Source organism: Macaca thibetana, chromosome 11 (genome assembly GCF_024542745.1).
Source record: "Macaca thibetana thibetana isolate TM-01 chromosome 11, ASM2454274v1, whole genome shotgun sequence".
NCBI classification, from domain to species: domain Eukaryota; kingdom Metazoa; phylum Chordata; class Mammalia; order Primates; family Cercopithecidae; genus Macaca; species Macaca thibetana.
This window is the reverse complement of record NC_065588.1, coordinates 1,746,427-1,763,584: the sequence shown is the minus strand read 5'-3', so window position 1 is coordinate 1,763,584 and position 17,158 is coordinate 1,746,427. Positions and strand designations below refer to the sequence as shown.

Genomic DNA, 17,158 nt, shown 5'->3' with positions numbered 1-17,158 from the left:
CTGTCAAGAGAGGATTTCACCCCTGAAAAATGGGTCTTGTTCCTCCTTTTAGTTTAGTGCTATGTATTTTACCATATTTCCATTTTTACCCTCGCTGCCAAGCAAATTCAAACCCAATTTTTATTCTTAGTCATTGAATTATGCTGTCACTTGGGAAAAGAATATATGCTTTGTCCTTTCCCTGATTTCTTCTTTTTACACATATTTTATTACACTTCCAGATCTTTTAAGTTACCAGAAATTCTTTCTGGAAGAAATAGGATAAAATAAATTTCAAGAAAATAAAGTCAACCTTCTGTTCCATTCTGCTGAAGTTTTCATAATGTAACCCCTACCACAAAGACATCCTCCTTAACCAAAGGAATGGATATATGGATACAACTAAGCATACATGTTCACTAAACTTCATTTCAAAACATACAAGATTAAAGTGAATATGCTGCCAATGAAAAACACTTAGCTGATATACTAACAACAAACATCCAAAAGAAAGGCCTAAATGGCCAAAGTGTAATAAGCTAACTAATGGGGCCGGGCGCGGTGGCTCAAGCCTGTAATCCCAGCACTTTGGGAGGCCGAGACGGGCGGATCACGAGGTCAGGAGATCGAGACCATCCTGGCTAACACAGTGAAACCCTGTCTCTACTAAAAATACAAAAACTTAGCCGGGCGAGGTGGCGGGCGCCTGTAGTCCCAGCTACTCGGGAGGCTGAGGCAGGAGAATGGCGTGAACCCGGGAGGCGGAGCTTGCAGTGAGCTGAGATCTGGCCACTGCACTCCAGCCTGGGGGACAGAGCGAGACTCTGTCTCAAAAAAAAAAATAAGCTAACTAATTTTGCCCCTTTTAAGACCATATGCTTTGTATGTTTTGTTTTCCAGTACATACTGTGGAAATAAGAATATTCTTATATTCAATAAATCCAGTAATAATGTGTAATATGATCAGTTATAAAGAAAATACCATTTTGTTGTAATCTTCCATTAAAAAAACTTAAAAGTGTCCTTTTCTGCAGGTTTTTTCCCCACGCCTGAAGATAACCTGGCAATTCTCGGAATTTAGCTTCCCTTTTCCTTCTGTCTGGACACTTGTCTAATTAAGCCAATCTATAATATCATTAGCCAACATATATCCCCTTCTAACACATGGTATACTCCGATCCAGAAAAGTCAAAACCAGAAGTAATGTTAAACAAATCCCCTTTTTAATAAATTCCTCAACTTCCAATTTCTAAATACCACATGTACTTATAATATAGGCTAATTGGCCGGGCGCGGTGGCTCAAGCCTGTAATCCCAGCACTTTGGGAGGCCGAGACTGGCGGATCACGAGGTCAGGAGATCGAGACCATCCTGGCTAACACGGTGAAACCCCGTCTCTACTAAAAAATACAAAAAACTAGCCGGGCGAGGTGGCGGGCGCCTGTAGTCCCAGCTACTCGGGAGGCTGAGACAGGAGAATGGCGTAGACCCGGGAGGCGGAGCTTGCAGTGAGCTGAGATCCGGCCACTGCACTCCAGCCTGGGCAACAGAGCGAGACTCCGTTTCCAAAAAAAAAAATAGGCTAATTATTTCCTAACAGGTCCTAAGATATCAATTCATCCTATTTAACTGATTTTAGAGATGAAAGATAAGAGACAACATACACCAAAGTGACAATTTCATACTGCAGTTTTTCTTTTCCTTTTAAGATGGAGTTTTGCTCTTGTTGCCCAGGCTGGAATGCAATGGTGCAATCTCGGTTCACTGCAACCTCTGCCTCCTGGGTTCAAGTGATTCCCCTGCCTCAGTCTCCCAAGTAGCTGGGATTACAAGCACCAGCCACCATGCCTGGCTAATTATTACTTTTTTTTTTTTTTGAGACGGAGTCTCGCTCTGTCACCCGGGCTGGAGTGCAGTGGCCGGATCTCAGCTCACTGCAAGCTCCGCCTCCCGGGTTCACGCCATTCTCCTGCCTCAGCCTCCCGAGTAGCTGGGACTACAGGCACCTGCCACCTCGCCCGGCTAGTTTTTTGTATTTTTTAGTAGAGACGGGGTTTCACTGTGTTAGCCAGGATGGTCTCGATCTCCTGACCTCCTGATCCGCCCGTCTCGGCCTCCCAAAGTGCTGGGATTACAGGCTTGAGCCACCGCGCCCGGCCTATTTTTTATTTTTTATTGTTTTGGTATTTCAGCAGAGACGGGGATTTCGCCATGTTGGCCAGGCTGGTCTCGAACTCCTGACCTCAGGTGATCTGCCCACCTTGGTGTCCCAAAGTGCTGGGATTACAGGCCTGGGCCACTGCACCCAGTATACACTGCAGTTTTTCAAGTTTATATTTCACAATTTGAAAAGATTATTTTTAACAAAATTAAAGCACCTCACTCAGCAGTAACCCCAACAGAACATGAACCAATTTAGGTGTTTTTTTTTTTTTTTTTTTTTTTTTTTTTGAGACGGAGTCTTGCTCTGTCGCCCAGGCTGGAGTGCAGTGGCCGGATCTCAGCTCACTGCAAGCTCCGCCTCCCGGGTTCACGCCATTCTCCTGCCTCAGCCTCCCGAGTAGCTGGGACTACAGGCGCCCGCCACCTCGCCCGGCTAGTTTTTTGTATCTTTTTTAGTAGAGACGGGGTTTCACCGTGTTAGCCAGGATGGTCTCGATCTCCTGACCTCGTGATCCGCCAGTCTCGGCCTCCCAAAGTGCTGGGATTACAGGGTTGAGCCACCGCGCCCGGCCCCAATTTAGGTTTTTAAAAGACCATTTACTCACCACCTGCTATATACCAGACCCGCCAGTAGATACAAAGAAAGTTACACATTCCTTACCCTCAAGAAATATATAGTCTATTAGGCAGGCACCCAGATTCTTTTTGACCAGTGACAGCAAAACCATATGCTTTCAAGAGCCAGAGAACGTAAATAGGTGGAGCAGCTCCACCTAAGGGAGGACCAGGAACAGAATGCATGCTCCACCTGAAGTAACTGTAAATCAACATTAACAGAATGCTATTGAAACAAAGCACATCTCCCAGTTAGATAGAATATACTGCAAATGCTTAACCTCCTATCAGATAAAAGAATTTTTTTTTTAAGTTTGTAATGACACAAAGAAGCTTGACCCCACCCCCATTTCTGGTGAGAATTTACATCGTTGTGACCTTTCTGGATGGCAGTCTGATAATATACATCAAAACGAAAAACATGTTCTCTTCAACTATTACAAAATTACTAAAGAGGAATCAGCTTGCAATAAATATACATAAAATGTATGGACAATCTACAATCCATTTATATAATCTAAATATCTATCAATAAAAGCAGTATTAAGTCATAGCATAACCATTTAATAGTACACTAGAGAACTACTAAAAAGAAGAAAGTAGATGCAGATGTAAAGTAAGCCACAAACATTAATTTTAAAAACACACACACAGGGCCTGGCATAGCGCCTCATGCCTATAATCCCAGCATTTTGAGAAGCCAAGGCAAGGAGGATCACTTGAGTCCAGGAGTTCAAGGCCAGCCTGGGCAACATGGCAAAATCTCATCTCTATTAAAAATGCAAAAATTGGCCGGGCGCGGTGGCTCAAGCCTGTAGTCCCAGCACTTTGGGAGGCCGAGACGGGCGCATCACGAGGTCGGGAGATCTAGACCATCCTGGCTAACACGGTGAAACCCCGTCTCTACTAAAAAAATACAAAAAACTAGCCGGGCGAGGTGGCGGGCACCTGTAGTCCCAGCTACTCGGGAGGCTGAGGCAGGAGAATGGCGTGAACCCGGGAGGCGGAGCTTGCAGTGAGCTGAGATCCGGCCACTGCACTCCAGCCTGGGCGACAGAGGGAGACTCCGTCTCAAAAAAAAAAAAAAAAAAATGCAAAAATTAGCCTGGCGTGCATCTATAGTCCCAGCTACGTGGGAGTCTGAGGCGGGAGGACTGCTTGAGTTCGAGAGTGCAGTGAGCCATGATTGTGCCATGGCACTCCAGCATGGGTGACAGAGCAACACACCCTGTCTCAGAAATGAAATAAAATACACATACACACACACACACAAAATCAGTCAAGACAGCATCACCTGCTGAGCTCCCAAATGCTGTTTCTGGTCACATCCAGAAGTACAACTCCACAACTCCACACCACAGCTGAGATGGGTTTGCAAGTGTCAGCAGTACGGGTTCTCTGAGAACTACTCACTGTAGATCCAGTCTACAGCCAACATGTCCTGCAGAAACTAGCTGCCCGGTAACAAACAGCAGTTACAGAATCTAATATAAAGTGGTGCCACCGGTTGACATTAAAGGGTTTCTACAGCAGTACTATATGCACTACAAATCCAATATGGAGATTATCAAATTAAAACCAATAAACCTGGCAAAGAATTGACAGAGCTGGTGATATTTATGGCACAGATTGGTCACTGTTACCCAGAACATCTAAGTAACTTTCCTCAAGAGCTAAAAAAAGTTCTGCTTTCCTACAATTATACTGTCTTGAATCAAGATCATCTAATAATATTTAGCAAAGCTTTGATCTTGCTGAGAAGTATCACATCTATCCACCAAGTTCGCTAAAGCTCTTCTTTGAACTTTCAAGTTGCCATAATAAGCTTTCGAGACTTTACATACTCATGTTGTGACTGATAGCAAGAATATAACTGTAAAACACAAGAATAAAGTGGATACAGTACTGCAGAATTTCATATACACTGTGTTAAAAGACAGCAATGTAACTGCAGCCAAGTTATCTTTGGATGTGATGAGTGAACTCTACAAGAAACATCTGGACTGATGCCAAAACTGTCAATGTCATCACAACTGCATGTTTCAAGATATTGGTTGTCACTGTGACATTCTTCCTAGGATAAGATGAAGAAGAGAAACAAATAGGACAGACTCAGAATCTGAGAATAAATGACAAGAGACCTACTAGTGCAGTATGTCACTGGAAAGAGTGGCTCCAAACACAAAACACTGAAAAGGTTATGAAAAGTGCCCGAGAAACAAAAGAACAAAAAACTCAAGGTGTTTAAGTTTTAAGCTATTAGTTTTATTCATGATCCTCAAAGTTTTACCAAAACACTCCTGAAGCACACAGCTAGAAATCTCTAAGCAGAGGTTTGAAGTAACATGATGCTCATAAATCTTATCTCCAGATTAGTAGGAATTCATAAGCCTTCTAACTTCTATGCCTTTGGCCAAAAGTTTCTGCTGCTGCACCACAGAGAAGTAACAGAAGTCACTGTTTGCTAAACATGCATTTCATCATCTGTTAGTCCCAGAGATCACTTAGTTATTGCTCATGACTGTGACCAACCATTACGTTATGGACAAGAACTTTGGGGAAGACATGACAGTCCAAATCAGCGCTATAAGAGGTAATATAGCTCAATGTCCCCTAGCCATGATAGAAAAACTTCCTCAAGACTCAAGACCTGTCCCAGTATAAAATACACAAGGATAAGAATATGATGCTGTCTACTACAACTGCGATTCAGCTCTTCCAAATCCTCAGATGATGCAGAAAAAATTCCAGGGTAAGCTGACAAAGGCCCCAATAAAATCAAGAGTGCACGAACATGGCCAGGCACAATGGCTCCTGCCTGTTAAATCCAGCTATTCAAGAAGCTGAGGGAGGAGGATCGCTTGAGGCCAGGAGTTCAAGACCAGCCTGGACAACATGGCAAAAACCTGTTTCTACAAAAAATACAAACATTAGCCAGGCATGCTGGTGCATGCCTGTAATCCCAGCTACTTGGGAAGCTGAAGTGGGAGGATCACTTGAGCCCATGAAGCAGAGGTTGCAGTGAGCTATGATTGCACCACTGCACTCCAGCCTGGGCAACAGAGTAAGATCCTGTCTCCAAAAAAAAAAAAAGAAAGAAAAAAGAAAAGAGAAAGAAAAAGAGAAGGCTGAAAATGATAAAGATGGGTGGGGAAGCACCAGTATCAGTGAGGAGGAGGGTGCTGCTGGTGAATCTGTTGACAAATAGAAACTGCAAGAAATCTCCTAGAAGCTGAACAGCACCTATGGAGGAGTGAAAAGCCAAACTAAAGGATGACTTTTAGAAAATCTGCATGGCTCAACTAAGGAAAAAATTCAGTGCTGCCCCCAGGGAAAGCCCAAGAGGAAATGTATTGAAATAGATAGTGATAAAGAGCAAGTAATTTTTTCTAACATTGATGACTGTCATAAAAAGCCAAAGTCTGACAAGGAGACATGACTAGCAACTGCAATGACTGGACAGACCAAAAAGAATTTATGAGGAAGAAAACCAAAATGAATCCATTTTCCAAATCCAGAGATAAAGAGAAAAAAGAAGAACTTTGATGATTAGGTATAGCCAAAATGTCCAGTCAAAAAAATAAGCATTCCTTTGGGAAAAAGCTGCTGCCACTATGAGATACACTTTAAAAAAAATAAAACAAAAAAATTAAAAAAGAGAGAAAGTAATATCCCAGCCAGCCTTCCATTCCCAAAATAAATTGTCATTTATCTGAAAATTAGTAAATCAAGAATGTTTACATTAAAAAGCCCAAAAGCACTGTATCCTGAAAACCACCAAAAAAGGTGAATGACTGCTGAATGACTGGTTTCGTCCTTTTTTTTTTTTTGAGATGGAGTTTTGCTCTTGTCGCCCAGGCTGGAACGCAGTGGCGCAATCTCGGCTCACTGCAACCTCTGCCTCCCAGGTTCAAGCGATTATCCTGCCTCAGCCTCCTGAGTAGCTGGGATTACAGGCACATACCACCATACCCAGAATTTTTTTTTTTTTTTTTTTTTTGGATTTTTAGTAGAGACAGGGTTTCATCATGTTGGCCAGCCTGGTCTCGAACTCCTGACTTTAGATGATCCACCTGCCTTGGCCTCCCAAAGTTGCAAGGATTACAGGCGTGAACCACCGCCCCTGGCCCACTTTTTTTTTTTTTTTTTTTTTTTTAAAGAAACAGAGTCATGCTGAGTTGCCCAGACTGGTCTCAAACTCCTAGCCTCAAGCAATCCTCCCATCTCAACCTCCCAAGTAGCTGGGACTACAGGCACAAGCCACCACTGGGCTTGATCCTATTTTTTTTAAAAACAATTCTCGGCCAAGCGTGGTGGCTCATGCCTGTAACCCCAGCACTTTGGGAGGCTAAGGTAGGAGGATCACTTGAGCCCAGGAAGTCAAGCCTGCAGAGCCATGATGGCACCAGTGCACTCCAACCTGAGCTACAGAGTGAGATCTTAAAAAAAAAAAAAAAAATGCAACACAAAGAACAAGCCCTATGTAAACTATGGACATATTGATATTGATATTGGCTCATCAAATGCAATAAATGTGCCAAATTAATGCAAGATGTTCACAATAGGAGAAACGAGGGGAGGGAAGGGAATATGGGCACTTTCTGCACTATCGGCTCAAACTTCTGTACATCTAAAGCTGTTAAAAAAAAGTTTAGCCGGGCGCGGTGGCTCACGCCTGTAATCCCAGCACTTTGGGAGGCCGAGGCGGGCGGATCACAAGGTCAGGAGATCGAGACCACGGTGAAACCCCGTCTCTACTAAAAATACAAAAAATTAGCCGGGCGAGGTGGTGGGCGCCTGTAGTCCCAGCTACTCAGGAGGCTGAGGCAGGAGAATGGTGTGAACCCGGGAGGCGGAGCTTGCAGTGAGCCGAGATCGCGCCACTGCACTCCAGCCTGGGCGACAGAGCGAGACTCCATCTCAAAAAAAAAAAAAAAAAAAAAGTTTAATTTTTTAATTCTGCATATGCAGACAAATTTGCAAATAATTACTTGTATATGCATACAAACAGAGGTTTAAAGACCTATATCAAACTGTTGCCCATGCTTACCTACAAAGCATGAAACTGGAAACAAGTGCATGAGGAGGAATTTTTTTTACATTATACAACTGGCCCTCCATATCCATGGGCTCTATGTCTGTGGATTCAACCAAGCTTGGATCCAAAAAGTTTAATATAGCATCTGTATTTGAATCGTGCAGACTTTTTTTCTTGTCTTTATTCCCTGAACAATACAGTGTAACAACTATTTACATAGCATTTATATTGTATTAGGTATTAAAAGTAACCTAGAAATGATATAAAGTATTGGGGAGGATATGCACAGGTTATATGCCAATACTATGCCATTTACATCAGAGATTCGAGCATCTGTGGATCTTGGTATCCACCAAAGGTCCTAGAAGCAATTCCTACAGACACCCAGGGATGACCGTTTATCTCTGGACTGTGCAAACTTTCTATACTGAGCAATAATATAAGGAGAGGCTCTGTAGCATATTAAGAATTTGGGGCCGGGCGCGGTGGCTCAAGCCTGTAATCCCAGCACTTTGGGAGGCCGAGACGGGCGGATCACGAGGTCAGGAGATCGAGACCATCCTGGCTAACACGGTGAAACCCCGTCTCTACTAAAAAATACAAAAAACTAGCCGGGCGAGGTGGCGGGCGCCTGTAGTCCCAGCTACTCGGGAGGCTAAGGTAGGAGAATGGCGTGAACCCGGGAGGCGGAGCTTGCAGTGAGCTGAGATCCGGCCACTGCACTCCAGCCTGGGCGACAGAGCGAGACTCCGTCTCAAAAAAAAAAAAAAAAGAATTTGGGTTTCTCAAATCAGACTGCATGAAATCAAATCATAACTCCACCATCTGCTAGCTGATAAACTTCAACAGTTACTTAATTTTTCTCCTTGACTTAGTTTCCTCACCTGTAAAACAGCAATCACAGTAAACACTCACAGAGCTGCCACAGCAATTAAATAATTTAATACACGTAAAGTAGTGGAAATTGTCTAGTACATAATAAGTGCTCCATAAATGTTAACCAGCATCTTCATTACTAAGCATTTATTATTCCTGGATTTTCTTTTTAAATCTTGACTGGTAAGATTAATCAGGAAAAGCCGGTTCATAAGCCCCTTTCTAGAAAGATCTCCAATGTAGAAAATACAAAAGCAATCAAAACCCAAATACGAATAATGAAATACTTTTTAAAAAAGCAGATTACAGGGCTGGGCGCAGTTGCTCACACCTGTAATCCCAGCACTTTGAGGAGTGAGGCGGGTGGATCACCTATGGTCAGGAGTTCAAGACCAGCCTGGCCGACATGATGAAACCCCGTCTCTACTAAAAATACACACACACAAATAATTAGCCAGGTGTGGTGGCGCACACCTGTAATCCCAGCTACTCGGGAGGCTGAGGCAGGAGAATCGCTTGAACCCGGGAGGTGGAGGTTGCAGTGAGCCAAGATCATGCCATTGCACTCCAGCCTGGGCAACAAGAGCAAAACTCCGTCTCAAAAAACAAAACAAACCAAAAAAGAAGATTATAAACCAACATTTAACAATTTTAGTTCATTTATATAAAAAATAATCACCAACACATTCTATAAACATAATCACACAAAAAAATCCCCAAGTGGTGTACTTGTAAATAACTTTTACTTTCTCCTTTACAATTTTCTGACTCATTATAATTTTAAACATTGGCTAAGTTATCACTTTTAATGGAGGTCAACAAATTTTTTACATTAAGGTCCACATAGTAAATAAATATTTAGGTGTTACAGGCCATATGGCTCTCTGGCACAACTACTCAACTCTGCTGCTGTACCCCAAAAGAAACCACAGACAATACCTAAACGACTGCATATGGCTATGTTCTAACAAAAACTTTTTTCTTTTTTTTTTTTTTTTTTTTTTTGTTGAGACAGAGTCTCGCTTTGTCGCCCAGACTGGAGTGCAGTGGCCGGATCTCAGCTCACTGCAAGCTCCGCCTCCCAGGTTCACGCCATTCTCCTGCCTCAGCCTCCCGAGTAGCTGGGACTACAGGCGCCCGCCACCTCGCCCGGCTAGTTTTTTGTATTTTTTAGTAGAGACGGGGTTTCACCGTGTTAGCCAGGATGGTCTCGATCTCCTGACCTTGTGATCCGCCCGTCTCGGCCTCCCAAAGTGCTGGGATTACAGGCTTGAGCCACCGCGCCCGGCCTCTTTTTCTTTTTTTAAGACGGAGTTTCGCTCTTGTTGCCCAGGCAGGAGTGCAATGGCACAATCTTGGCTCACTGCAACCTCCACCTCCTGGGTTTAAACGAATTCTCCTGCTTCAGCCTCCTGAAAAGCTGGAATTACAAGCGTGCACCACCACACCCAGCTAATTTTTGTAATTTTAATAGAGACGGGGTTTCACCATGTTGGCCAAGCTGGTCTCCAACTCCTGACCTCAGGTTATCTGACCGCTTTGGCCTCCCAAAGTGCTGGGATTACCAGCGTGAGTTACCACACCAGGGCTAATAAAATGTTTATTTACAAAAGGAGGCAACTGGCAGGACTTGGCCTGCAGGCTTTAAAATCTGTCAATCCCTGAAATAAAGAATAAAACAAAATTATTTTCATTATCGGAAACAAAATGTGATTTATACTAAAAAAAAGTGCACCAGCTAAATTGATACTATTGCTAGAAAAAAACCATTTATTTATAAATTCATACAAGGAGCCTAGGGATAGAAAAAAAAAAAAAACTCTCTTTTAGGCTCTGGAAATCCTACTCTCATTCCTAGTGCCAAGCGAAAAGACGAAATCTGCTAAGCAGACCAAAGTCCAGACAGGAACGTATACTGGTGGGCAGACAGTTAAAATGAGAAGTTAAAAGAAATATGCCTCTCACATTTAATTTGCAATTTTTTCGAATTTCATAATTCACCAACAAGCAGCTGCCACATGTGTGTAAATCTTTACTGATGAAATAATTTCAGTTACAGATCATCACAATCGGCACTGACAACAAATTTATTAGAACGGATGAAAACATCTAGGAATTACCTAAGAGTCGTTTAAGGAGACATAAGGGTGGCCTTTGATAAGAGGACACTTCAAACTTCGGAACTGACAAGACTTATAATCTCCCCCCAAAAAACAATGCTATGGGTAGATGGATGGTTTTTTTCTGAAGGAATTTTTAGCATTTCATTTGGAAAAGTTTTGTAAGCAAATAAATTTAAATGTTGTGACAGATTTCTTGGCGTTTACATGGATTCTCTTGGTGAGGGGAAAGGGTAATAAAAAGTCTGCTTCTAGAACAGAAATGGGAACAACCACCAAGTCTCAGAAACCCAGAGTCAAAAAATCAAAAGAACATCCCATTAAAAAAAAAAAAAAAAAAGTCAACCTGCAATGAAGTCACCGTACCCCATAAAATCCCAATTGTGCATTTAAATCTTTCTACCAAAATTCACTTTTGGACCATCTTATGAAGTTGTCAAAATTTCAGAGGCAAACATTTAAATCAAGGTCGAAAACCAGGAGGAAAAAAGAGTTACCCGTTTCCAATCCAAACTCTCTCCGAGCCCCCTAAAAACCGACTTGTAACCCTGTTACCGGTAATTTTAAAAGCAGCGAACACTGACGGACGGGGGCTGGGGAAGCCCGGACCCACGGTCCCCAGCAGGCTGCCCGACGCGCCACCTGAGACAGGTGAGGGAACGCTCCCCACCCCAGTCACTGCAAAGTGGTGCTAAGAGAACCCATCCCAAGCCGCCACCAAAGAAATTCCTAGAAGTGACAAACACAGAGACGAAGAGGGGCGGGCAGATCCTCTCCGCGGGCAAAGAGCTGGGGCAACTGCACCCGAAGGTGAGCAGAGGGCAGCGGGCTCCGACCCTCCGCCGCGAGAAGCCAGGCGAGGGGGGCGGTGGGCGCCGGACTCCCCCGACAGCGGTCGCCAGGAGGGCGGCTCCAGGCCCCCACACGGCCGCCCCTCGGGCCACAGCGCGCCGGGCAGCAGGTCAGAGTTAGGGATCAAGTTGCGGGCCGGGCCGACAGCGCGCTCTCCCGCCCGCGCCAGGGACATTCGCCCCCTCAGCCCTCACCTCCCCCCGACCCCAGGCTCTCCCGCTACGCCGAGGAAACGGCGCCCACACTCCAGAGACCCTCACCAGGAGCCCGTCGCCGCCTCGCCGCGTGTCTCGGACTTCTTGGGAGCCACCGCTGAGGGGAGGGGGAAGGAGGGGGAAACGGAGGAGGGAGGGGGCCCAGCCCGGTGTAGCCGCCGCCGCTGCCGCCGCCGCGATGCCGCTTCTGGAATCGCGCTCGCGCCGCCGCGACCGCGACCGCCGCCGCCGCCGCGTCTCCCCGCCCCCACGACCGCACGTCGTCGTGACGCGCATCGCACGAGGCGGTTCGAGCCAATAAGACCACACGCCGCGCGCAGCCGCGCTGTCCTAAACCGGAAGCTGCCCCTCTGACCGCTCTAGAACCTTGGTGCATCGTGGGAGCTGTGGTTCGGCCAGGAACTTGGCGAAAACTGTACTGGGCGTTGAGGGACCGAGGAGCGTGCGCTCCTTAGGCGCCGACACAACTCCTCGGAGTTTTTTCCTCCCACCGAAAAAGGAAGCAATTTGGGGCTGAGGAGGAGGGGGCCGCCCCGTCTCGCGGATGCTTTTCGCAGTCTCTCTGGATACCGGCTACACACTTGGGGCGAGAGCCAGAATTTGAGGATTTAGGCTGGATCGTGTGTCTCTGCCAAGGGCTGATAGGATGCTGAGCGTCGTCTGTGAAGATTTCCGAATTAAATCCAAAAGCATTAGCCAAGTTTTGCCCAGAGCAATAGTGTTTGCCTTTTATTACCTTATTAAAGATTATGATTTATGCTCTACCACTTCTATTTTTTTTAAAACCCAGTCGCTCTTAAAATACATATAATTCAGAGCGATTTTTAAAATGATGTTAATGTAATGGTATATCAGAAACGACTTAAGCACTAAATACCTGTGTCCGTTTACCCAGAATGGGTAAGTAATTTTCTACAAGTCAGCTTTACATTGAGTTCTAACTTCTTAGAAGCCAATAACAGATTTGGTTACATACTTATTCTATAAGAAAAGTGAATCTAAGAGTTAGTCTGCATAGAAAAATACTTCTTTACATTTAGTAGGAGGGGGATTTATCACATTCTTAAGGCGTAAATGCCTTAACTATCAAAATTCTTGTTATTGACTAAAGGAAATCCATACGATTTAGGGAAAGTCTGTGTCCACGGCTTACTGTCCTTCCCGTTGGACCACAGCAAGAGATAACAAAGGGTGCAGGGAACAGCTGACAGGTCTTGAGGGAGCTGGAGTAGGATATATGAAGAAAAAAACAAAAATACAGAAGTCTTCATTCTGGAAATGTAAGTTTTAAAAAGTAAAGCTACTAAAATCACAAAGAACATGATTAAGATGGCGATAATACAGAACTAAGGCCCACTCATTTAAGTTTGAAAGAGAAAACTGGTAGAAATTAAAATTAGGAAATAAATGTTAAAGGAACCAGTTTCCTCCAAGGATTAGTTTACATCGAAAATATATATAATTTTTTTAAGTTTACATAATTTGTGAAAGACATAATAATAATGACTTCTATGTTCCCAGGTAAAGATATAAAGCTTTTGAGGTTGAAATCAAGGAAGACAATTGTACACCTCCTCAGCACATCAGAAACAGAATACAGGCATTTCTGGATTGCGAATTTGACCCATTATGCCAACTCACATAGAACAGAGATAAGAAGTATAAGATTCGCAGGCTTAATAAAGAGTCTATTAAAGGTGACAGAACTACAGCGAAAAAGGTGATTTAAAAAAAAAAAAAAAAGAGATTCTTCAAAGATCTCCAATCTTTCCTGCATCCCTTTCTCTTAAAGACTGGTTTCCAGGCCAAGCACGGTGGCTCACACCTGTAATCCCAGCACTTTGGGAGGCCGAGACGGGCAGATCACTTGAGGTCAGGAGTTCAAAACCAGCCTGGCCAACATGGCAAAACCCCGTCTCTACAAAAATACAAAAAATTAGTCGGGCATGGTGGCGTGTGCCTGTAATCCCAGCTACTCTGGAGGCTGAGGCAGGAGAATCACTTGAACCTGAGAGGCAGAGGTTGCAGTAAGCTGAGATCGTGCCACTGCATTCCAGCCTGTGTGACAGAGCAAGACTCTGTCTCAAAGAAAAAAAAAAAAGATTCTGCTTTGACAAAACGAAGGGCTTTAAGAAGCTACATCTGGAACAGTTCACCATATGCTGAACCAGGTAAAAGCCTTATCATTTCTCTAAAGTTTCACACCTTGTTCTCAGTCACCTTGATCCCATTCACATATCACTACTGCCAGTTCCTGATGCTCACATAGTGATGAAACAAACCACATGGTTTCCTCAAAACACTCACACCTCCTTAGCTATTGAGGATGTTGCCACTGTCCCTGACCTGAGCACCTGAGGAACATTCCCCTGATCCCCACATCCATAAGGCTGGCTTCACCCTTAACCCTTATCTAAATGTCACCGTTAAATATTCCAAAGCAGATTTTTCAGGCCCTCTCCCTGACCATACTTCAGTTACTAAACTTTATATATTGTCTTCTGATTAGCTGTCCAAAAAACAAGAAAAAGTCAGTAAGATTCTCTATCCTCCGGCATCAGCTGTGTATCTTGAGAATTTCTGTTCTCTCCATTCTTGGGGTATCACATTACTCCCCTTCTACAGCACCAAAAAAAAGATTCATTTCCACCCCTATCCCACGTGCCAGTCACCAGTGACCCAACAGAACCCTGTAGCTCAACTAGTCTGATGTAGTCATCTCTGCAGTTATCAGATGTTATTGAAAAAGATGGCGCATCACTAGGTGAGTCACATTCATAATCCAGTTGTGGCTCCAGTGACACTATAGTATGTTGCTGACATGATGGACAGAGTTAAACTCCATTGTGATATCCAAGGCAATAGCCAATGAGATTTGAATATGTATCTAAGCCTTGGTAGTGCATACCTGTAGTCCCAGCTACTCCAGAGGCCAAAGCTGGAAGATCACTGGGTCCAGCAGTTCCAGGCTGCAGTGAGCTATGATGGCACCACTGCACTCCAGCCTGGGCAACAGAGTGAGACCCCATCTCTTAAAGAAAAAAAAAAAAGAAGGCCGGGCGCGGTGGCTCAAGCCTGTAATCCTAGCACTTTGGGAGGCCGAGACAGGCGGATCACGAGGTCAGGAGATCGAGACCATCCTGGCTAACATGGTGAAACCCCGTCTCTACTAAAAAAAAATACAAAAAACTAGCCGGGCGAGGTGGCGGGTGCCTGTAGTCCCAGCTACTCGGGAGGCTGAGGCAGGAGAATGGCGTAAACCCGGGAGGCGGAGCTTGCAGTGAGTGTGATCGCACCACTGCACTCCAGCCTGGGCAGCAGAGCAAGACTCTGTCTCAAAAAAAAAAAAAAAAAGAAAAAAGAAAAAAAAAAGAATATGTATCTAAAGCTACAAGCAAATGAACATTCAGCTTTCAATTTTTTTTTTTTTTTTTTCATAGAGTCTCACTATGTTGCCCAGGCTAGTCTCAAACTCCTGGGCTCAAGCAATCCTCCGACCTCCCAAAGTGCTGGGATTATAGGCGTGAGCCACTGTACCTAGCCAAATTTCAAATTCTAAAAGAGAAGATACCCTAGACCCCAGTGTGAATTTAAACTTGAGTTTGAGACTGGTTTGTATTGCTTCTCTTATAGAGAAAAATAAACTATTTCATTTATTATTTTTCTTATCAGAATCATATCTATTTTTAAGAAGGAAAAAAGAAAAATTACTTTGCCAGTGAAAACCAGAATTAATAGTGTTCTTTCAGAGACATGTGTCTGTAAGTTTAAAAAAAAAATTACAAAGGGAAATTAACAGCTTCATTATTACAAAATACTTAATACTAGCCTAAACTCTTCTTTTCAGCTCCAATATTTATCAACTTTCAAAATATAAACATTAGAACTGAGGGGGAAATCTGGACAACATAGAAGATACACCATAAAAAAGATAAATCAAAAGAAAAGGCAAGGAATATCGTCAAATCAGTCCCTCTGATTGTCTCATATAGTATCCACAGAACAGTGAAATCCAGCCAGCTATTTAGGATTCAGTGGTGTTAGGTGCTTTGCAAATAGTCTAGTAATCTATCTGAGAAAATTAGAGGGAAATACATAAATATCTGTGTTCCATCTTAATTGCAATTAAACAAATCATTGATATCAAATTATTGTACTGTTTAAAACTATATTAATCAGGGCTGGGCGCGGTGGCTCACACCTGTAATCCCAGCACTTTGGGAGGCCGAGGTAGGCGGATCACCAGGTCAGGAGATCGAGACCATCCTTGCTAACACGGTGAAACCCCATCTCTACTAAAAACACAAAAAATTAGCCGGGTATGGTGGCAGGTGCCTGTAGTCCCAGCTACTCGGGAGGCTGAGGCAGGAGAATGGCATGAACCCAGGAGGTGGAGCTTGCAGTGAGCCAAGATGGAGCCACTGCACTCTAGCCTGGGCAGCAGAGTGAGACTCCATCTCACAAAAAAAAAAAAAAAAAAAAAAAAAAAAAAAAAAAAAAAAAAACCTTCATTAATCTTGGATTTGAAAATTTATAAGCAGTGCATTTTGGAAATTTAGAGAAACATCATGACACACTAAATTCCAATTTGTGCCAAGTTGTAATCACATTTGAAACTGAAGAGAAAGACCAGTATAAACACTGCAATAATTACGTAAATTACATTAGCAGCTCCTCAAACACAGGTTAAGTAACATAGCCCTGCGGATCGAACTTCAGATAGAACATCATTACAGGCTGTGCTGCTGACGAGGCCATTGTTTATCTATGGCTTGTGCATTAGCTCTTGTTAAGCTTTGATATTTTCATCAATAAAATGAAGATGTCTGTGAATACATAGTTTAGATGGACAGAAAGGATAAATACAACTTTAGGAATGTAATTGCCGGTGGGAAGGGGTGAAAAATAGGCCTGGGAGCTATGGAGACATCATCTTTATAATATTTCATTTCTTCTATATGAAAAAGATGAAGTAACAAAACATTTAACATTTATTAATCCTAGGTGGTATGTACATGTACATGTATTAGAGACTTCTCTGAACTTTTTTAGTAGTTGAAAACACAACTTTATTGAAGTATATTTTATATAAAATGCACCCATTTTTTTAAGTGTACAGTTCAAATGAGGTTTGACAAATGTATACTCCCATGGAAGCATAACCTCAGTCAAAATATACAGCATTTCCGACACCCCCTACAATCCCCCCATTGCCTATTTGGAGTCAGCAGTTCCTCTCCCAAGCCTGGCTCCAAGCAACCACTGGTATTCTTTCTGCCACCATAGAATGCTTTTGCCTC

General features: G+C 43.5%; 1 protein-coding gene across 5 annotated transcripts in view; it reads right to left on the bottom strand.

Moving 5' to 3' along the window:
- ADIPOR2 (adiponectin receptor 2) overlaps window positions 1-12,139 on the bottom strand; it is a 103,647-nt gene extending 91,508 nt beyond the window's left edge. For 4 of the 5 annotated variants that reach the window (XM_050747101.1, XM_050747098.1, XM_050747100.1 and 1 more), the window contains exon 1: window positions 11,904-12,063. The gene's annotated coding sequence lies outside the window, so the exon portion shown is untranslated. Of the gene's footprint in view, window positions 1-11,903 lie in introns of all 5 variants that reach the window. The other variant, XM_050747097.1, reaches the window with a different exon arrangement.
- Window positions 12,140-17,158: the final 5,019 nt, after the last annotated feature.